Below are 19,062 nucleotides of genomic sequence, written 5' to 3'. Positions count from 1 at the left end.
ATACTTAAAAACTAAAAAGTATATTCTGGTTCTTAAAAAATGATGTAGCAGACTAATATGACTTCTCTGAACTTTCTTTAGATTAGCATCTTAAGACTGTAATATAATTCTGATCAACTCAAAAGTAAAGTAATTTCAGTTCAGAAGTGTATCCCTAGTACTCTACGAATGTTATTGACTGTTAAATGGGATGAATTACAAGAATATTAAAATAAATAAAATGTTAATTATTCTAGTGTTCAGACACATACATTGTACTAATATATCTTATAGTTTGTAAACAGATTTTAAATCTGTTATATTTGAGAAGAAAACATTAATTGGGCCTGACTATGAGAAAAGTAAGGGCAAAAGGAAGGAAGAAAGGAAGGAAAGAAAGAGAAAGAAAGAGAAAGAAAGAAAGAAAGAAAGAAAGAAAGAAAGAAAGAAAGAAAGAAAGAAAGAAAGAAAGGCAGATAAAATACTTGAGGTAAATTTCTTGATTTTTCAGAAGAAACTAAGTAAAATAATGGAATATCTGCATTTTGAAAATTAAGGATATTTATTTTATTTTATTTACAGTATTTATATTCCACCCTTCTCACCCCGAAGGGGACTCAGGGCGGATTACAATGAACACATATATGGCAAACATTCAATGCCAACAGACAAACAACATACTTTAGACAAACTCAGAGGCATTTTTAACATTTTTCCAGCTTCACGATTCTGGCCACAGGAGGAGCTGTTGCTTCACCGTCCAATAGTGGCTGTACTTCCGCATTCCTTTCCTGGTGTTTTGCTGGCAGTTTTATGGTGTTGTAAATTAGCCTCCCCGCATAAAGCGTCCCTAAATTTCCCTAATTGACAGGTGCAACTGTCTTTCGGGGCTGCATAGGTCAACAGCAAGCCGGGGCTATTAATGGTTGGAGGCTTAACCCGACCCGGGCTTCGAACTCATGACCTCTCGGTCAGTAGTGATTTATAGCAGCTGGTTACTAGCCAGCTGCGCCACAGCCCGGCCCCTGGATATGAAAGATTGCATGTTTGGTGTACAGAAAGCCCAGAACTCCCATCTTTCTGAAACTGTCATGACATTTCAGAACCTTTATTAATTTGAAGTTTTATATTTAGAAGTCATAGAAAAACATTTCCTTTTTTATTTTAACATTATATTAATTGGTGTCAATTATTTTTTCAATTATATTTTCAACTGACATTTGTGGATTAATCTTATGCATTGAAGAGAATAATATTTCAAAAATCTATCAAAATTGGCTACAAAGAAATGGTAAGTATCCCATTATTTCAGGTTATAGAGCAGTGTTTTGAATTAAGAGCTAACGCCAGAGGAAGCACTATAATAATAATAATACTTATTATTATTATTATTATTAGCCTCTTTGATGGATTGTCTCCTTGTCGTGGTGAGGGGGCTTGCATGTTCCATGAACCTGTGGGCATAACCACTGGAGTCATGCACTTCCGGGCCAGGGGCAGGGGGGCACAACGGAGATTCCAGATCAGGCGGAAGATAACATGGTACATGTTACAATGACTGTGAAGGCAGAAGAAGGCTGCAACAGAATGAGAAGCCACCATCATTATGTTAACCATGCCCCTAGTTGGGACCCTCACTCTGTGAAGACTGTGTGTTGATTGACTGTGCACAGACCTCCACACATTAAAAAAAACTCACACACAGGCATCTTCCAAGAACTTGGAAGGCCATCATATTCGAACAATGAGGGATCGCCTAAGTAATAGTAATTATTATTAACTTTATTTATACTCTGCCTTTTTCCCAGTGGAGACTCAAGGCGGTTAACAATCCCACACTTAGTAAAGTTTTAAAAGTGTGATACAAAAGTTACAAAACAATTTAATATTAACACTGTGGTAAAAACAGGTTAGAATACAATAAATACATTTAAAATAGCCTTTAATGGCTAGTGCAAAAGTATAGGGCTTTGAGGCTTCAAAGGAGCAGCCTCTGTGCCTTGTGCTTCTGTGCCTCACTCTCTTGTCGGCTTTCGGAGATTGTTATCTGCTTTTCTTTTGTCCATTTTGAGGAACTTTGGGTAACTTGATTTTGTGTGGTTTTTATTCCTGATATGTATGTTTGGCTTCATGAAGAGAGGGAGAGAGTCTGGAATTTGTGCAGTATGAAGAAAATTATGCTTCTGCCTCTTTACTTTGTAGTTTGTACTTCCTTGCTTCTTTGTGCTTCTATCATTTTAAAGTTGATCTTTCTTTTTTATTGTTACATGTGAATGTGCAGGTTTTGTCTTGCTGTTACATTGGCCAACACACATTTTGTTGCCTTAAATGTGCTTCCTTGCCACAACTTTGTGCTTCTACCATTTTAAAATTCATCTTTCTTTTTTAGTCTTCCATGGGAAAGTGCAATTATACATTAGTTATTTATAGAGTACATTTTCCTATCTTAAAACACATAGCAAAAATTGTTTGCGGACCGAAATGGATTAATAGCATTTCAATGCATTTCAATGGGAACATTCACCAACGAATGCTCCAATAATACTATGATAATAATATTATAATGTAATACAATATTATACTAATTAATAATATAATATAATATTAATTATATATTATATATTAAATGTAATATTACTAATAATATTACCATAAAATTATATAGTACAATATAGTAATTTAATTGCTTATATTGTGCTATGCTAATAATATATTGTATGTACATTTGATTTGTAAGCCGCTCTGAGTCCCCTTCGGGGAGAGAAGAGCGGCATATAAATGTAGTAAATAAATAATAAAATAAATAATAATACCTCCTACTAGGACTAACTGATTTGGATATTGAACTGGATGCAAACAAAGATATCCTTTTTATGTACCTGACTATCAGAGCAAGGATGATACATGTGAGGAAGTGGAAAACAGAAGAACTACCCTCAAAAGATCATTGGCTAGATAAAGTTTTGGAAATAATGGACATGGATAGATTAACATTTTTATTGAAGGAATATACAGGGAGACCTGTGAACCCAACAGAATGGAAATTTTCAAGGACTGTATGAACATGTAATAGTGATAGATAATCCACCAAACTTAACACGAGATGAAAAAAAGAAGGACCCTGATTTTGATTAAAGAAAAGGAGAAGGACAAATTAAATAAATACTAAGTCTTAAATACTAAGACTTAAGACAAAAAGATAACACAAAGAAGAAGATTGGGAAGCCAAGATAATTCCCCAACTATCCCTCCCGCCCTTTCCTTCTCCCTTTCCTTTTTCCTTACCTACTCTACCTACCAATTTTACCTATACCTCTTTTCTTTTTAAATTATAATTTGTTTCAAAAAACCCTTAATAAAGATTTTTTAAAAAATGGAAAAATTCACTTTGAAATAAGCAAGTTTTGAGTTAAGAGCTCAGCCACGGAACAGATTAAACTATTAAGTCAAGGTAGGTTACCTCTGACACTAAGTCTAGTTGTATCCGACTCTGGGGGTTGGTGCTCATCTCCATTTCTAAGCCGCAGAGCCGGCGTTGTCCAAGACACCTCCAAGCTCATGTGGCCGGAATGACTGCATGGAGTGCCATTACCTTCCCACTGGAGCGGTACCTATTGATCTACTCACATTTGCATGTTTTTGAACTGCTAGGTTGGCAAAAGCTGAGGCTAACAGTGGGAGCTCACTTCTCTCCCCGGATTCGAAACAGCAACCTTTCGGTCAGCAAGTTCAGCAGCTTAGCAGTTTAATCCGCTGCACCACCGGGGGCTCCTTAAGTCAAGGTATCACTGTATATATCAGTGTATCTTCTTGTATGTTTTTAAATCGTGCTTCATCTCTTGTTCTAATGATGTTGTGTTATTTTTATTATAGACAAACATCTGACTTACAAACAACTCATAGGGGTGAGATAACAGGAGGTGAGAGAAATCTACCTCAAGGATTTCTCTCTCCTGAAAAAGTTATCATAAGGAAAAGGGGGCTCCACTGAAACTTTATCACCAATCCTTGTTTCCACATCAAGTCAATTTTTTTTCAAAATACAGTAGTCACAGGGACAGAAAGTGAGGTGAAATCTTTTGAACAGGGGCACAAACAGCAAAATAAGCACCACAGGGGTGTTAACCCTTCCCTATGCTACACAAAGCTATAGATGTATATCGTGCGCTATCTATCTATCTATATATACACACAAACACACACATACGAAAGTGGGTCAAAAGGTTTTTGCCTCCTGTGTCATAAAAATGTTATGAATGAATATATAACAACAGAAGTTGCTACACATCATAACTATCCTCTATGCAAAACTACCATTCAACATAGTAACCATCAATCTGTAGATAGTTCAGGCTATGATTTGTAGCAATTTCTGCTGTAATATGTTCATTCATTACATTTATATGACACAGGAGGCAAAACTTTTTGACCCACCCTTGTATATATTTGATGAGTTACACTAAAAATGTACCTGTTCTGACATACAAATTCAACTTAAGAACAAATCTACAGAATCTATCTTGTTCTTAACTTAGGGACTGCAATTATTATTATTATTTCTATATTTCAAGTTGTTTAGAAGTGAGAAGAAGAAGTCAGGGCTATTTGCATTTAATTTCTTAATATACAGTATGATACCTTATCCCTGGAACTGATATACACAATTCCATTTATCTAAGGTTTCACTTATGCACTTACGACTACCTATACAAGCTACACCTTCTCAGTACCTTGTTGATCTCATTGAAAAGAATGATAGCATTTGCTGTTACCACTGGTTTCATGTATCCACGCAAAGTTTATTAATGTATCCCCCGTGGATATGGGATTCGTGCTGTATATTTACAACCCAAACCATAAATACATTTAATCTAATTATTTTGTAAAAATTAATCATTTTTCTTTGCAGAACTTTATACAACTCTCAATTATAGAAAACTGCTTAAATATAGTATCCTAATGTCTGAAATATTTTGTGTACAGTAGAGTGTTGCTTATCCAACATAAATGGGCCGGCAAAATGTTGGATAAGCAAAAATGTTGGATAATAAGGAATGATTAAGGAAAAGCCTATTAAACATCAAATTATGTTATGATTTTACAAATTAAGCATCAAAATATCATGTTTTACAACCAACTGACAGAAGAAGTAGTTCTGTTCTGTCACGCGCTGGGCCTGTAACTATTGTCTGTAACTAAATAGGACGTATACTTCATGCCCAGCGGGAAGCCAGGGCGCCTCAAAGAGAGGTTCTTGAGGATTTTCCTGAAAGGGATGGTCTTTTGAGTCTTTAATGAAATAACAAAGTCTTTATTGTTGAACAAATAATAAATCTTCAAGGAGTCAAATAACACTTCAAGGTTTCCTTAATAAACTGTTGGCTTTTCAATCTTGTCCCCAGGGGACGGGCAATCGGCTTTGGATAACTGTACTTTCTCTGTAAGAAGAAAACCCCCTTATAACCTCTCCCAGGATGTCTATCATACGGGCCTAGCTGATGTGGGACCTACTACCGATTCCAAATGTGTCTGGGCATCGAGTAGACCTACCAACCAAGGCTTGCAGATGTTTCAGCTGGGGTTCCATGAATCTGTGATGCTGTTCTCTCTCTGAGGTTTCTTTGGAAACTTTAGGGCTGTTTCCCTCAGGAGCTGTGAGGCTGAGAGACTGTGAGCTCTCAGCCAGAGCTTTTGGGACTTTCCCCCTGGAATTTCTGTATCTTTTTTATTCATGCATGTAATCATTGATAGTCATAGAAAGTCTTTTTATGGAGTGTGTGTGTTGTATTTTTAACATGTATTGTTTTGATTTAAATGATTTCATACTTTTTAATATAACAACTTGTTGAACTGTGTTTTAATTTTATTTTTATTACATTTTTAGCTTTTAGCCCATTTTATTTAAGTCTTTTGAGAAGCCGTTTGGTTCCTATGCCAAGAGAAAGGTGGCCTATTAAATAGTTTTCTTAAAATATCATTGGCAGCAGTCCTTATTGCTTTTGTCATTAAATTTATTTTATAACATTTCTACTGCATACTGATTTGGTAATGTTAAAATATACAGGCAGTCCCCAAGTTACAAACAAGATAGGTTCAGTAGTTTTGTTCTTAAGCTGAATTTGTTTTTAAGTCAGAACAGGTATGTTTTTAAGTGCAACTCCAGCCAAACATATATTTATTTTTAGCTTTGGATAGTATATAGAAAAGTTAATACCCTTGTGGTGTTTGTTTTGCTGTCTGTGTCTGTTCAGAAGATTTCATCTCATTTTCTGTACCTGTGATAATTGAATTTTGAAAAAAACTGCTTGTTGTGGATACAAGGATTGGTGATAAAGCTTCAGTGGAGAGACCTTCCATGATAATTATTTCAGGGGTGAATTTCCTTTTTTTGGGGGGGGGGGAGGTAGATTTCTCTTACTTCCTGTTGTCTCACCATTGTTCTTAACTATGAGTAGCTCGTAAGTTTGTAACTTGGGGACTTCCTGTATTGTATAAAGGATCTCACTGCTAAAACGCCTGTTTTAAACTTATTATATTTCATATTTAGTCCCTAATGTGTGATTGAGGGATTTTATACAGCACATCTAGCAAAACCTTTATTTTCCTCGAATTCCTTGGTTCCATGGCCAGTTGAGGTTGATGGGACTAGGCTAGATGGATCATTGTGTATTCAAAATAAGAATGATCTATATATTTAAAATTATGACATAAAAATGTATAAATGTGCTTTCCGGATTCTATGGAAATGTCTGAAGTTAATGTTTCAGAAATTATTCGGCAGTGCATGTTACCAATCCCCATGGAGATGGCTCATTTATTTGGTTTGCTCAATAATATAAAATGAACCTTTTACTTCAATACCAGAGAAACACACTGTTTTCTTTTGTCAAATGTCACAAAGTATGTAAAATAGTTGGCTGATTCAGATGTATTTATCATTCAGCATTACAGGAAAAGGCTAAAACGAACCTTCGACTGGCATACTGTTTCCTTGTTCTTCTTCGCAAACCAAGGGTTCACTTCTCAACACATTAAGGTGCTTCAAAGACCATTTAAGGCTGGCTATGTCCTTTCAATAATAATACAATGTTCCAGTGATGCTCCTGAGCTGATGCAAAATCAGGTAAGGCTGAAGTGAAGCTTATCTTATCTGTTTGTAGGAGTTCCAACATAGGATGGAACCCTTGCCAAAGTATTCAGTTTTTGGAAACACTTGGCACAATGAGGCATCTCCTTTACACTCAAGTCAATTGTTTCCATGACATCTGAACTCAATAATTATGTGTTGTAAATATTGTTAATTAAGCCAAAGAAATATCAAGCACTTCTCTGATATCCTGGGCCTGCTCAATCTGATGCAGGCTTTTCAATGGCTGCCCCAGGCTCTGAAATTTCCCTTTTTGTCGGTCTTCTATTGGCAGATAAAGACTTTGTAAAAGAAACTTATTCTGATAAGCATTTGATATGACACTTAAGTATACTTTTTATAACTGTTGTAAGCTATTTAAACTTTTTGTGTAAGTTATCTTGAGTCCCTATTTTAGTAAAAAGATAAGAAGTAGAATTCCAAATTTTATATTGGGCCATAGTTAGAGAAACCCATGTTTTTACCATTTTCCATATCATGGAGACCTCTAAATTTTCAAGTGCCTTTTTGTGTGAGTGAAGAAGTATCAGAGAAGAAGTCTAAGGCTTGTACAGATCGATTCCTATAACACTAAATAACAATTTTGCATTACATTTTCATTAAAGATTACATCGAAGTTCTGACTCATAAGCACTTACTTCTAACTAGTCAAAGCTGATCTAACTACAGTAGAGTCTCACTTATCCAGCATTTGCTTATCTGACATTCTGTATTATCCAACACAGTTTCACTTTTAGTAGTAAATGTTTTTATAGTCAATGTTTTCAATACATTGCAATGTTTTTGTGCTAAATTCGTAAATACAGTAATTACTACATGACGTTACCATTTATTGAACTTGTGCTGGTACGGCTGTACCAGAAGCTCCAACTTTATTTTCTTTCTGCTAATGTTTGCAGTCATAGGGCAGGCCGCCTGTCCCTTGTTCAGGGCTCTGGGAGGGAAGGAGCCACTTTTAAGTCAGTCTCACTTAAGGAAGCTAAGCTATAGGACGTAGACCAGCTCGTCCGGTAGAAAACCTTCATATCTCAAGAACATCCGGGGATATAGAACAACCGAGAAAACAGAAACTTGCCTGTCAGTGAAAATAGAGCAGAAAGAGGGTCAGCCTAGCTTTCTATGAAAGGAAATTTCAAGGCATGGGATCATACACTGAGGGCTCCCTCCCATGTCTTCACCAAATGGGACTGCAATACTGGTGGGTCTGAGGATGCATCTACACCAATGGTTCTCAACCTGTGGGTCACCAGATGTTTTGGCCTTCAACTCCCAGAAAGCCTAATAGCTGGTAAACTGGCTGGGATTTTTGGGAGTTGTAGGCCAAAAGACCTTGGGACTTACAGGTTGAGAACCACTGATCTACACTGTGGAATTAATGCAGCTTGATACCACTTTAATTGTCTTGGTTCAATTCTATGAAATCATGGGAGGTCTTTAGCCCTCTTTGCCGAAGAGTGCTGGTGCCTCAATAAATTACAAGTCCCAGGATTTCATACTGTGGAGCATGGGAATTAAAGTGCTTTCAAACTGCATTAATTCTACAGTTCAGATGCACCTTGAGATAAGGCCCTTCTCCAAGGATTTAAAGACCTTGGTGGATTTACACAGAGCCTTGCATGATAATCTAGTCCATTATATAAAAAGAAGTATGGGACTGGATATAGATAATATCTCAGTCTAAATGTCTATATGGTCTCACAGACTAGTTTTATGTACAGGTTGAACAGAATGTACCAAATCCAATTTTCAGTCCCAGCTGGAGTATGTTCACTGAAACAATAGAAACTTGGCAAGTCAGCAATTGTGTAATTTCCACTGATAGCACAGGTCTGCTCCGGTCAGAACCAATAGTTTGATTTAATTTAGAAGGAGATACTACAGGGCTGAACAATAGTTTCCACACACAAAAAAAAGTCTTATGAATAATGCCACCTAGCAGAAACAGTACAAGGCCTCTAATTCCCAAGTCAGTCTGTTTAACTGTACAATATACCATGGCTATATTGCTGCCAAGACACGCGGGCTGGCATAGTCAAACCATAAGAAAATTTCAGTGCCAACACTAGGCAACAAACCTGAGTGAATTGGCTCCAGATAATAGGTCTGTTCCAACATTGTCTATAGTTATGAAAAACAGCATGCAGGAACCAGCTGTTTAACTCTTTGTCCATGAAAGATATTCACAATCAGCAAACAATTGTTATACTCCTTGGGGTCTTTGCAAAGAAACTCCTTGTTTCTTTGCAAACAGTGGCTTAGCTACCCACATCAAGGCAGCCAAGATTGCTCCTTCACACAGTAAGGCATTCATAATCTTCTGGAGCTGGTCAGCTAACCCTTCTTACTGGGTGCAAATAAAGTATAAAAGTACTTGAGGCTTGGGGTAGCCACTTTCCACTAAACTTCCTATCCACATCATAAGGCTATAACAACTGAAGTAGTATAAGTGGCTGTTTATAACTCCTAAAAGACAATTTTATCCATGTTATGAAATGATGTATTTGCAGCATTGAATGGTGTGAGCTGAAGAAAAGTGATTACAAATGTTTTGTAAAAAGTTTTGTAAATATGTATATCTGTTGCTATTTATGTACAAAAATATCATCACAGGTTGAATATCCCTTATCAGAATTGTTCGGTACTACAAGAGTTTGGGATTTCAAATTTTAACCAATTTTGGAATATTGGCATATATGGAATGACATACCTTAGAGATGGGACTCAAGTCCAAACATGAAATGCATTTCTGTTTCATACACACCAGATACACGTATCCTGAAGGTAACAATGTGGTGTATGAAACTAAGTTTGTGTACATTGAACCATCAAAAAGCATAAGTTACTGTTGGGGTTTGGGGCAGAATAATAGGATCCAATGGAAAGAAGTGATTTTAAGCTGCTATCAATTTAATTTACTTTAAGGGGCTTTGGGTAAGGCATGGGATCTCCACATGTGTGAGTGTGATAGGGAGGCAGAACCAAAACGGGACTGCTGACGATATAAGCTGGGCGATTCTCTTCTCTTGAAAGGACAGTCACCCATGCTTTCCCCTCTCAATGTGATGAGGTAGAAAGTAAGCTTTACTATAGCAGATCTATATTGCTACATTATTTATGATTCCATCTGTAGTACTGTTATGATTCCATCTGTAGTACATGTCATCTATAGTGAATTCACTTATTTTATTTGTCAAGGTTTTTTGGCCTTTAAAAGAAATGTCCAATCCAGAACCAATGTAGATGACCATGAGACAAAAGGCAACAAAAGGAGTTGGTTACCAAAAAGACTGGAGCCATCTAGGTCTTCATACTTTTTGGCGTCCATGGCTCTGACATAACCAGCCCTGGTCGGCTGGATATTAGGAGACATTCTTGGTTATTATGTCAGCAATCCTTCTTTTGGTCAGAATCAGATAAGAATAATACTCAGACACAAATCCTTACTGAACTTTTCTCCATCCAGCATGGTCAGGGCCATCAGAAATTGTAAACAAAATCATCTGGAGGTCATCAGATTCAAGACAAAAAAGCTGTGTGTCTTTTCAGTAACATTTTACTCTAGATCAGGGGTCCCCAAAGTAAGGCCCGGGGGCCAGATGCGGCCCTCCAAGGTCATTTACCTAGCACCCGCCCTCAGTTTTAGACTTAGGCTTGCTCAAAGTCTGAAATGACTTGAAGGCACACAACAACAACAATCCTACTTAACTTGATTATCTCATTGGCCAGAAGCAGGCCCACTCTTCCCATTGAAATCCTGAAAGGTTTACAGTATGTTGGTTAAAACTGTTTTTATTTTTAAATATTTATTTATTTATTTATTACATCATTTCTACCCCACCCTTCTCACCCCTCAAGGGACTCAGGTCGGCTTACAACATGAACATATATATCAAAACAATTTATATCATGTTTAAAAATCCATTTAAATTAAAAACTATTAAAATTGAGAGCTTACATTAAAAAACCTACATATACATATAAATATATATAAACCTATACATATAAATATACATTCAGGCGCGTTTCAAGTCCAAGTGGGGCAATCAGTGAGTCGTATAATTATCGTATCTCATTTCTACTGCTACTCTTGTTCAAAGGCCTGGTCTCATAACCACGTTTTCGTTCTTTTTTGGAAAGACAGGAGGGAGGGAGCCTGTCTAATTTCATTTGGGAGGGCGTTCCATAGACGGGGGGCCACCACTGCAAAGGCCCTGTCCCTCGTCCCTGCCAGCTGCACCTGTAAGGCTGGTGGGACCGAGAGCAGGGCCTCCTCGGAAGATCTGTATTGTTCTTTCATTTACTAATATTGTGCAATGGCAATAATATAATATATTGTGTATACATATAATCTTGATAATAATATTATAATGTAATACAATATAATATTTATTTATTACAGTATTTCTACCCCTGCCCTTCTCACCTAATAGGGGACTCAGGGCGGCTAATAATAATAATACAATATAATAATATAGTATAATATAATAATATTAATTATATATTATATATTAAATGTAATATTACTAATAATATTACAGTATAGTGGTATTGTACAATATATTAATATATAATGCTAATATTGTACTATGCTAATAATGTAATATATTGTATGTACATACAACTTGTAAGCCGCTCTGAGTCCCCTTCGGGGTGAGAGAGGGTGGGGTATAAATGTAGCAAATAAATAAATAACTAATTGTTGTTTTGGGGGGGGGGGTTGCACTACAAATAAGATATGTGCAGTGTCCATAGGAATTTGTTTTGTTTTGTTTTTTCAAATGATAATTCGGCCCCTCAACAATCTGAGGGACCATGAACTGGCCCTCCACTTAAAAAGTTTGAGGACCCTTGCTCTAGATACTTGCCTATTATTTGGAATTTCTGTTTCAAAGAATAGAGAGAAAATTTGAAGCGCTGTAATCCAGAAAATGTAATACACCTATTATACACCTATAGCTACTAGATATTAAGAAAATACATATGGAGATGAAATCCGCATGAAGAAAACCTTACTACTGTAATAGCAGACCACATCCTTCTTCCTGTTTGCATTATAATTTCTTTTATCCTTTGCAGTATCATCCTTTCTCCAATCGCATCAATTTCCTTAAGAAATAAATGGGATTCTTTCTTCTTTTTAAAGAAAAATTCTTGAAGTTTATGAAGTTCATTGAGGCGTTTATAAGATGCTTTATTATTCTCTCCTTTCCACACTCTGCCTAGGGCAGAGGTGACCATTGCTGGCTCTGTAGTGCCATGATCTTTCAGGGTAGTGCTGCATGCTTTACGATGAGAGATGTAAAGCATTAGTCGCCCAGCTGGCGCTTGAGCCTGCAGGCCATGTATATGAGCTGCTACCATGGCCAACTACATTAAAACCCATTGTGTTTTCAGAGAATGAAAGCTGTAAGGCTGCCAGAGAAACACATCTCTTATCTATACAATGTTTTCTCCCCCTTATGTGACATAGTCACAGTCTTGCTTGCTTTATGACCTGTAATACTTTCCTCTGCCCTCTCTCAGTATAGTGGCATTTCACAATCAGAAAGTCTCATCTGTTACCTAATTTGGAAAATTTACTTGTGAATATTTTGATTAGAATATGTTTGCATACTTAAAAAAATATCTGTGTCACATTCTTATTTTTATGTCATCGTATTTCCCATTTCTATGTAAGACTGGACAGTGAAAAACGCAGATAGGAAGAAAACTAATCTGAGATGTGGTGCTGGAGAATTGTTCTGTGGATACTGTTGATGGCTAAAAGGACAAATAAATAGGTCCTAGAGTAAATCAGGGGTAAACTTTCTGTAGAAGTCAAGATGACTTAACTGAGTTTATTGTACTTTGGTCAAATCATGAGAAGAGATGACTCACTAGAATAGACAACAATGCTTGAGAAAGTGGAGGGCAATAGGAAAAGAGGAAGACTGCATTCCAGATGGATAGACTCAATCAAGATCACAGCTGTGAGTTTGCAAGACATCAGCAGGGCTACTGAGGATAGTATTACTTGGAAGTCTCTTTTTCATGAGATCACCATAAGTCAAAGTCAGCTTGAGAGAGCTAACAACAAACAACAAATGACTCCCCAAGGTTTCTCCAATTAAGTACCTTATGGGCTTGTGATTTGTTTGGAATTCTGAAGTTTGGAAAAGTTATTTTTTAAAACTATAACAATTTTAAGAAGTCCCTCCTGGCTGGAGAATTCATGGTATGATGTATAGTCAGTAGTCACCAAAAACAGTGGGGTGAGTTGTTTTAATATGTATCGTGTCTTTTATATGTTTTAAATTCTTTTTAAATCAATGTTTTATAAGTAACTAGCTTTGCCCGGCCACGCGTTGCTGTGGCTTATGGGAATCCTTTGATGGTCAGGTGGAATAGCAGTGAATAGACTTGCAGTCTCAAAGCCTGGCCGTTTTCTGGAATAGCTGGAGTTTTTTGTTGTATGAACGTAGAGGCATGGATGAGGGGTTGTGCTGCCAAGTTTAGTGTTTCTGGGATGTGTAGTTTTGTTGTTTTGTGCTAGGCCGAAATTTCATTACCCTTTTATATATAGATAGATCGATATTGTAATTGGATTGCTATTTAAACTTTTTCTCATGTGTTGTTTTCATTATTTTGTTTAAATGTATATACAGCATTATAAGCTGCTTTGGGTCTCACTTTGGGAGAAAGGGAATATAAATCAAATAAATAAAAAGGAATTTTCCAAGTTCAGCATTTAACCACTTTGACATGACAATTTTAGTCAAAGTTATTAGAGTTACAGATTTCAGAGCTGCTTGTTTTCGGTCCTTTTATGTGTGAATTTAAATTTTAACCATGATTCAATTCTGTTCAATATTTACATTTTTCTGTGGATTTCCCCCCAAAAGGTTTCTAATGATCTGTGCACATACCATATTTACCTGACTCTAATGCTCACCTTTTCAAAGGGTGCACATTAGATTTGCATCAAACAGTAATCTTAGTGCTAAGTCAAAGTCAATGGGGAAGCTGCTTCAGGAGTTTGGTGAGGCATCAACATTTTTTGACAGAGAAGGCTCAAGGTCTTGTGAAAACTACGTCTGCAGGATTCCATAGCATTAAACCAAGGCAGTTAAAATGCATTCATTCTACAGCGTAGATGCATCCCACAGTTTTCCTTTCCATTGCTGGAAGCTTTGATGCTCTAACATTTTTGTTTTTAAATAAGAAATCCTAAGAAGGAAGGCAGAAACTGCAACGCACACATTTTTTGGTCAAATGATGAAGAGTGCACATTTTGCTGCTTCACATTACATTCACCAACAACCTTTTTTGGTTTTAGAGTTTTGGAAATAGAGGTGCGCATTAGATTCAATGGCGCATTAGACTCAAGAAAATACAGGTAAACTCAGGTTAACCAGTGTTACCCTATAAAAGGAGATAGGTGTCTAGATATTTTCTGATACCTAGGAGTGACCTCTGGCCAGATTCAGGGTTTGTGGCCCTAAGTTATCATTTTGTCTCTAGATCAGTAATTCATAAGCCTCCCTTAGAATCTGATTTAAGCTGTGGACACCCCCACCCCCCGGAAAAATGCACATAACTACAGAATTTTACTGGACATTGATTTCCTTCACACAGACTAATCTGGAAAGAAAAATTACAATTGATAGTTGGTTAAAATGTGAACCTTAATTTTCCACTGAAATGTAATACAGAAAATTACTGGCATGAAAATAAAGACAACATTTTTTGTTACTACCTCTGATGCATATCCACAGAATCCTTAGAGGCCCTAGATGAAAAAATCCTGCTTTAGATGAAGTCCCTACAACAGACAGTTTCTCCCCTTCTTAAGTACTTGTATTACTTTCATGCATTTTCACAGTGGGACATAACCCTGCTGCACAGAATTGGATAAGATATTTAACACTAGTACCTTTCCTTGTTTTATTGGCTGCCCCTTGACTGTGGAATGACCTGCCAGAGGAGCTCTGACAGCAAAATGAGCTTTAAGAAATTTAAACACAACTGAAGACCCATTTCTTCTGGCAGGCCTACCTAGTAAATTTTCAATCACAGGTTTTGATTTACATTATATTGATACAATTGGCTTTATTAGACCTCACTTTCTTGGCATCTTCCACCTCCTGCAAAATTTTGGGAAAGTTTAGGAAAGTGAGGACCTCTAGCTGAGAATTGCAAAGGCCCTACCCTAAACTACATTTTCCAGAATTTTGCAGGAGGCAGAAGATACCAAGAATGCAGGGGTGCCTGCTTTAAAACAGTAGTCCGATAAAGCCCTATATGTCAATTCTCTATGTGTGTTTGGTGCAAATATGTGTGTGTGTGTGTGTTTAATCTATGTAATGTATATATTTTATGGTCATATATTTTTGACTTTGTTGTATCTTGCTGCGATCAGTCAGGAAAGGTGGTAATAAATAAATTTTATTGTTATTATTATTATTATTATTACTGTATTATTACATCAATAAAGAGGGGAGAAATTTATTAACATTTCAAATAAAGCTTTATAAAATGACAGTAAGGGTTGCTCTCCTGTTCACAAGGCAGGATGTGTATTATAATTCACAAGGCAGGATGAGTATTACAATTCAGGTTTCCAACAACTAGAAAGTATACAACAAACCTTGTTGATGTTTGAAGTACATAAAGGAGTGCAGATTTGGGAAGGAAATCTAATAAAAATGTCACATTTGAATTGCAGTATATACTGTAGCTGAAGGAAGAGCAGACAGATTAGCTAAGGCAATACCAGTCATTCCATATCTGATGCTAACCCTAATGCAATTCTGTGTTAGTAAAACAAGGGGCATAAAAGGTATTTCTCAACAAGGACTCCTACCCCACTGAACTGCAGCAGCTACAGCAGAACTAGCTAATTACTAACCTCCTTAACCACTGTCTCCTGGCTCAGGTTTTATTTGGGCACTGCTATATGCTTCTCTGCCAATGCTCTCTTTCTTCTCTGTCATACACAGACACATACCTGTAATCCTCAAAATGCAGTAATCATGGAAATACCCTGATGGAATTAATCACCATCAAACTTATCCAATGTAGGAAACGTACAACAGTGCTTCACATAGATTGATGGATTAATATTCATTAGGATGATCACACTTATGCTTGGAGAATAAGAAATTATTGTGGTCACCATTGGCGAACTTGGCCTTCTGAAGTGGTAGGTGCAAAGTGGAAGAATCTTTCTAGACAGCAGTATTATACATTATCTAGAAATTTCTTTGTTAATCATGTTGTTACTCATTACAACTTGATTAGTTTGCTCACTTGTCCTTGTATTCTGTTTCTGCTGAGTCATCCTACGTAGACATTGGAACAGACAAGTCATCATGCCAAATAGAATGCAGAATGAATATCATCCCCTCTTTCCTTTGCACCCATATTTTCATTGTCTTTTGGTTTTTAATACAGTAGAGTCTCACTTATCCAACATAAACAGGCCGGCAGAATGTTGGATAAGCGAATATGTTGGATAATAAGGAGAGATTAAGGAGAAGCCTATTAAACATCAAATTAGGTTATGATTTTACAAATTAAGCACCAAAACATCATGTTATACAACAAATTTGACAGAAAAAGTAGTTCAATATGCAGTAATGCTATGTAGTAATTACTGTATTTATGAATTTAGCACCAAAATATTACGATGTATTGAAAACATTGACTACAAAAATGCGTTGGATAATCCAGAACGTTGGATAAGCGAGTGTTGGATAAGTGAGACTCTACTGTACACCTGATTTCTAAAATAGTGCATTTTGACTATGAGTGGCTGCACAACGTCCTTTTAAGCAGGCTTAAGGCTAAACTGGGCATGACACATACAGTTATGTGTATCTTTTCCCTGACCCATATTCTTTCCCAACAAAAGAAGCCTTGTGAGTTTAAGCAGAAAAATGGGCCAGGCTGAGGCGCAGCTGGCTAGTAACCAGCTGCAATAAATCACTACTGACCGAGAGGTCATGAGTTCGAAGCCCGGGTCAGGTTAAGCCTCCGACCATTAAATAGTCTGGCTTGCTGTTTACCTAAGCAGCCCGAAAGACAGCTGCATCTGTCAACTAGGAAATTTAGATACGCTGTATGCGGGAGGCTAATTTAACTAATTTACAACACCATAAAACTGCCAGCAGCAGGTGGAAAGGAATGAGGAAGTACAGCACTCGGTGTCACTCATGGATGATGAAGCAACAGCTCCCCCTGTGGCTGGAATTGAGCATACCCTCATGAAGCTGGAAATGTTAAAATTGCCTCTGCGTGTGTCTATGCTGTATGTTGTTTGTCTGATGGCATTGAATGTTTGCCATATATATGTTCATTGTACTCTGCCCTGAGTCCCCTTCGGGGTGAGACGGGCAGAATATAAAAACTGTAAGTAAGTAAATAAATAAATAAATAAATATAGAATATTGGGAAATGGAACAAGAGAGGGCAGTTGTGTGTGGGAAGTTAATGGGTATGTGTGTGCACCTATGCAAAAATTTGGAGATTGGCACAAACCAGGGCAGGCAGTTATCTTCTGTGGTTGAGAGAATGCCTCCCCTAGTCCATATTATATTTTATTGTTGTCTGAGAAGATACACAGCCTTGGGTGGTATTTGAATAGTAGTCCAGTAATGAATACCAGGCACTGTTTATTTATTTATTTATTTAATTTATATACCGCTCTTCTCCCCCAGGGGGACCCAGAGTGGTCTTACATAATGGCAAGATTAATGCCACATATAATACAAAATATAGTAAAACAAACGATTGTAAAAACACACTTAAAAACCAATATCATACCCCATTTAAAACAGTAAAACACTGTGTGGCCATTACAACAGGGCCAGTAGCATTGGGCCAAAAGTCAGAGCCAGTCTGTATTCAATTACACATTAATCCAGCGAATACATCAGATTATATCAACCGTATCTTAGGATGGGTCAAAAGCTTGGTCCCACATCCAGGTCTTCAGCTGCTTCCTAAAAGACATGAGTGAGGGGGCTTCCCTAATCTCCCTTGGCAAGGAGTTCCACAGCCGCAGAGCCACCACCGAAAAAGCCCTGTCTCTCGTTCCAGCCAAATGCACCTGTGACGGCGGCGGGACCGAGAGCAGGGCCTCACTGGAAGATCTTAATCTGCGGGGCGGCTCATAGGGGGAGATACGTTCGGAGAGGTAAGTTGGACCAGAGCCGTTTAAGGTTTTGTAGGCCAAAGCCAGCACTTTAAATTGTGCCCGGAAGCTAACAGGCAGCCAGTGGAGCTGCTTCAACAGAGGAGTTGTATGCTCCCTGTACGGCGCTCCAGTTAATAACCTGGCTGTGGAACGTTGGACTAGTTCCAGCTTCTGAACAGTCTTTGAAGGCAACCCCACGTAGAGCGCATTGCAATAGTCCAAATGAGATGTAACCAGAGCATGGACCACCGTGGCCATGTCAGGCTTCCCAAGGTATGGGCGCAGTTGGTGCACAAGTTTGAGTTGTGCGAAGGCCCCCCTGGCCACCACCGAAACCTGGGGTTCCAGGCTCAGCGATGAGTCCAGGAGGACACCCAAACTGCGAACCTGCGCCTTCAGGGGGAGTGCGACCCCATCCAGCACAGGCTATAACCCTATACCCTGTTCGGCCTTACGACTGACCAGGAGGACCTCTGTCTTGTCAGGATTCAACTTCAATTTGTTCACCCTCATCCAGTCCGACACAGCAGCCAGGCACCAGTTCAGGATCTGGACGGCCTCCTTGTTTGTTCTCTATTTCAGTAGAAATAACTGGCAGAACCACTTCTGAGAATCCTTTGCTTAAGAAAACCCTATAAAATTCATGGGCTCACCATAATTTCAGAGGCAACTTGGAAGCACACACACACACACACACACGCACACACAATCACTAAAGTCAATCTCAATACTAAATACCAGGCTTCTACGAAAGCAAAAC

The sequence above is a fragment of the Anolis carolinensis genome, chromosome 3 (assembly GCF_035594765.1).
Source record: "Anolis carolinensis isolate JA03-04 chromosome 3, rAnoCar3.1.pri, whole genome shotgun sequence".
Classification (NCBI taxonomy): domain Eukaryota; kingdom Metazoa; phylum Chordata; class Lepidosauria; order Squamata; family Dactyloidae; genus Anolis; species Anolis carolinensis.
This window is presented reverse-complemented; position numbering follows the sequence as displayed.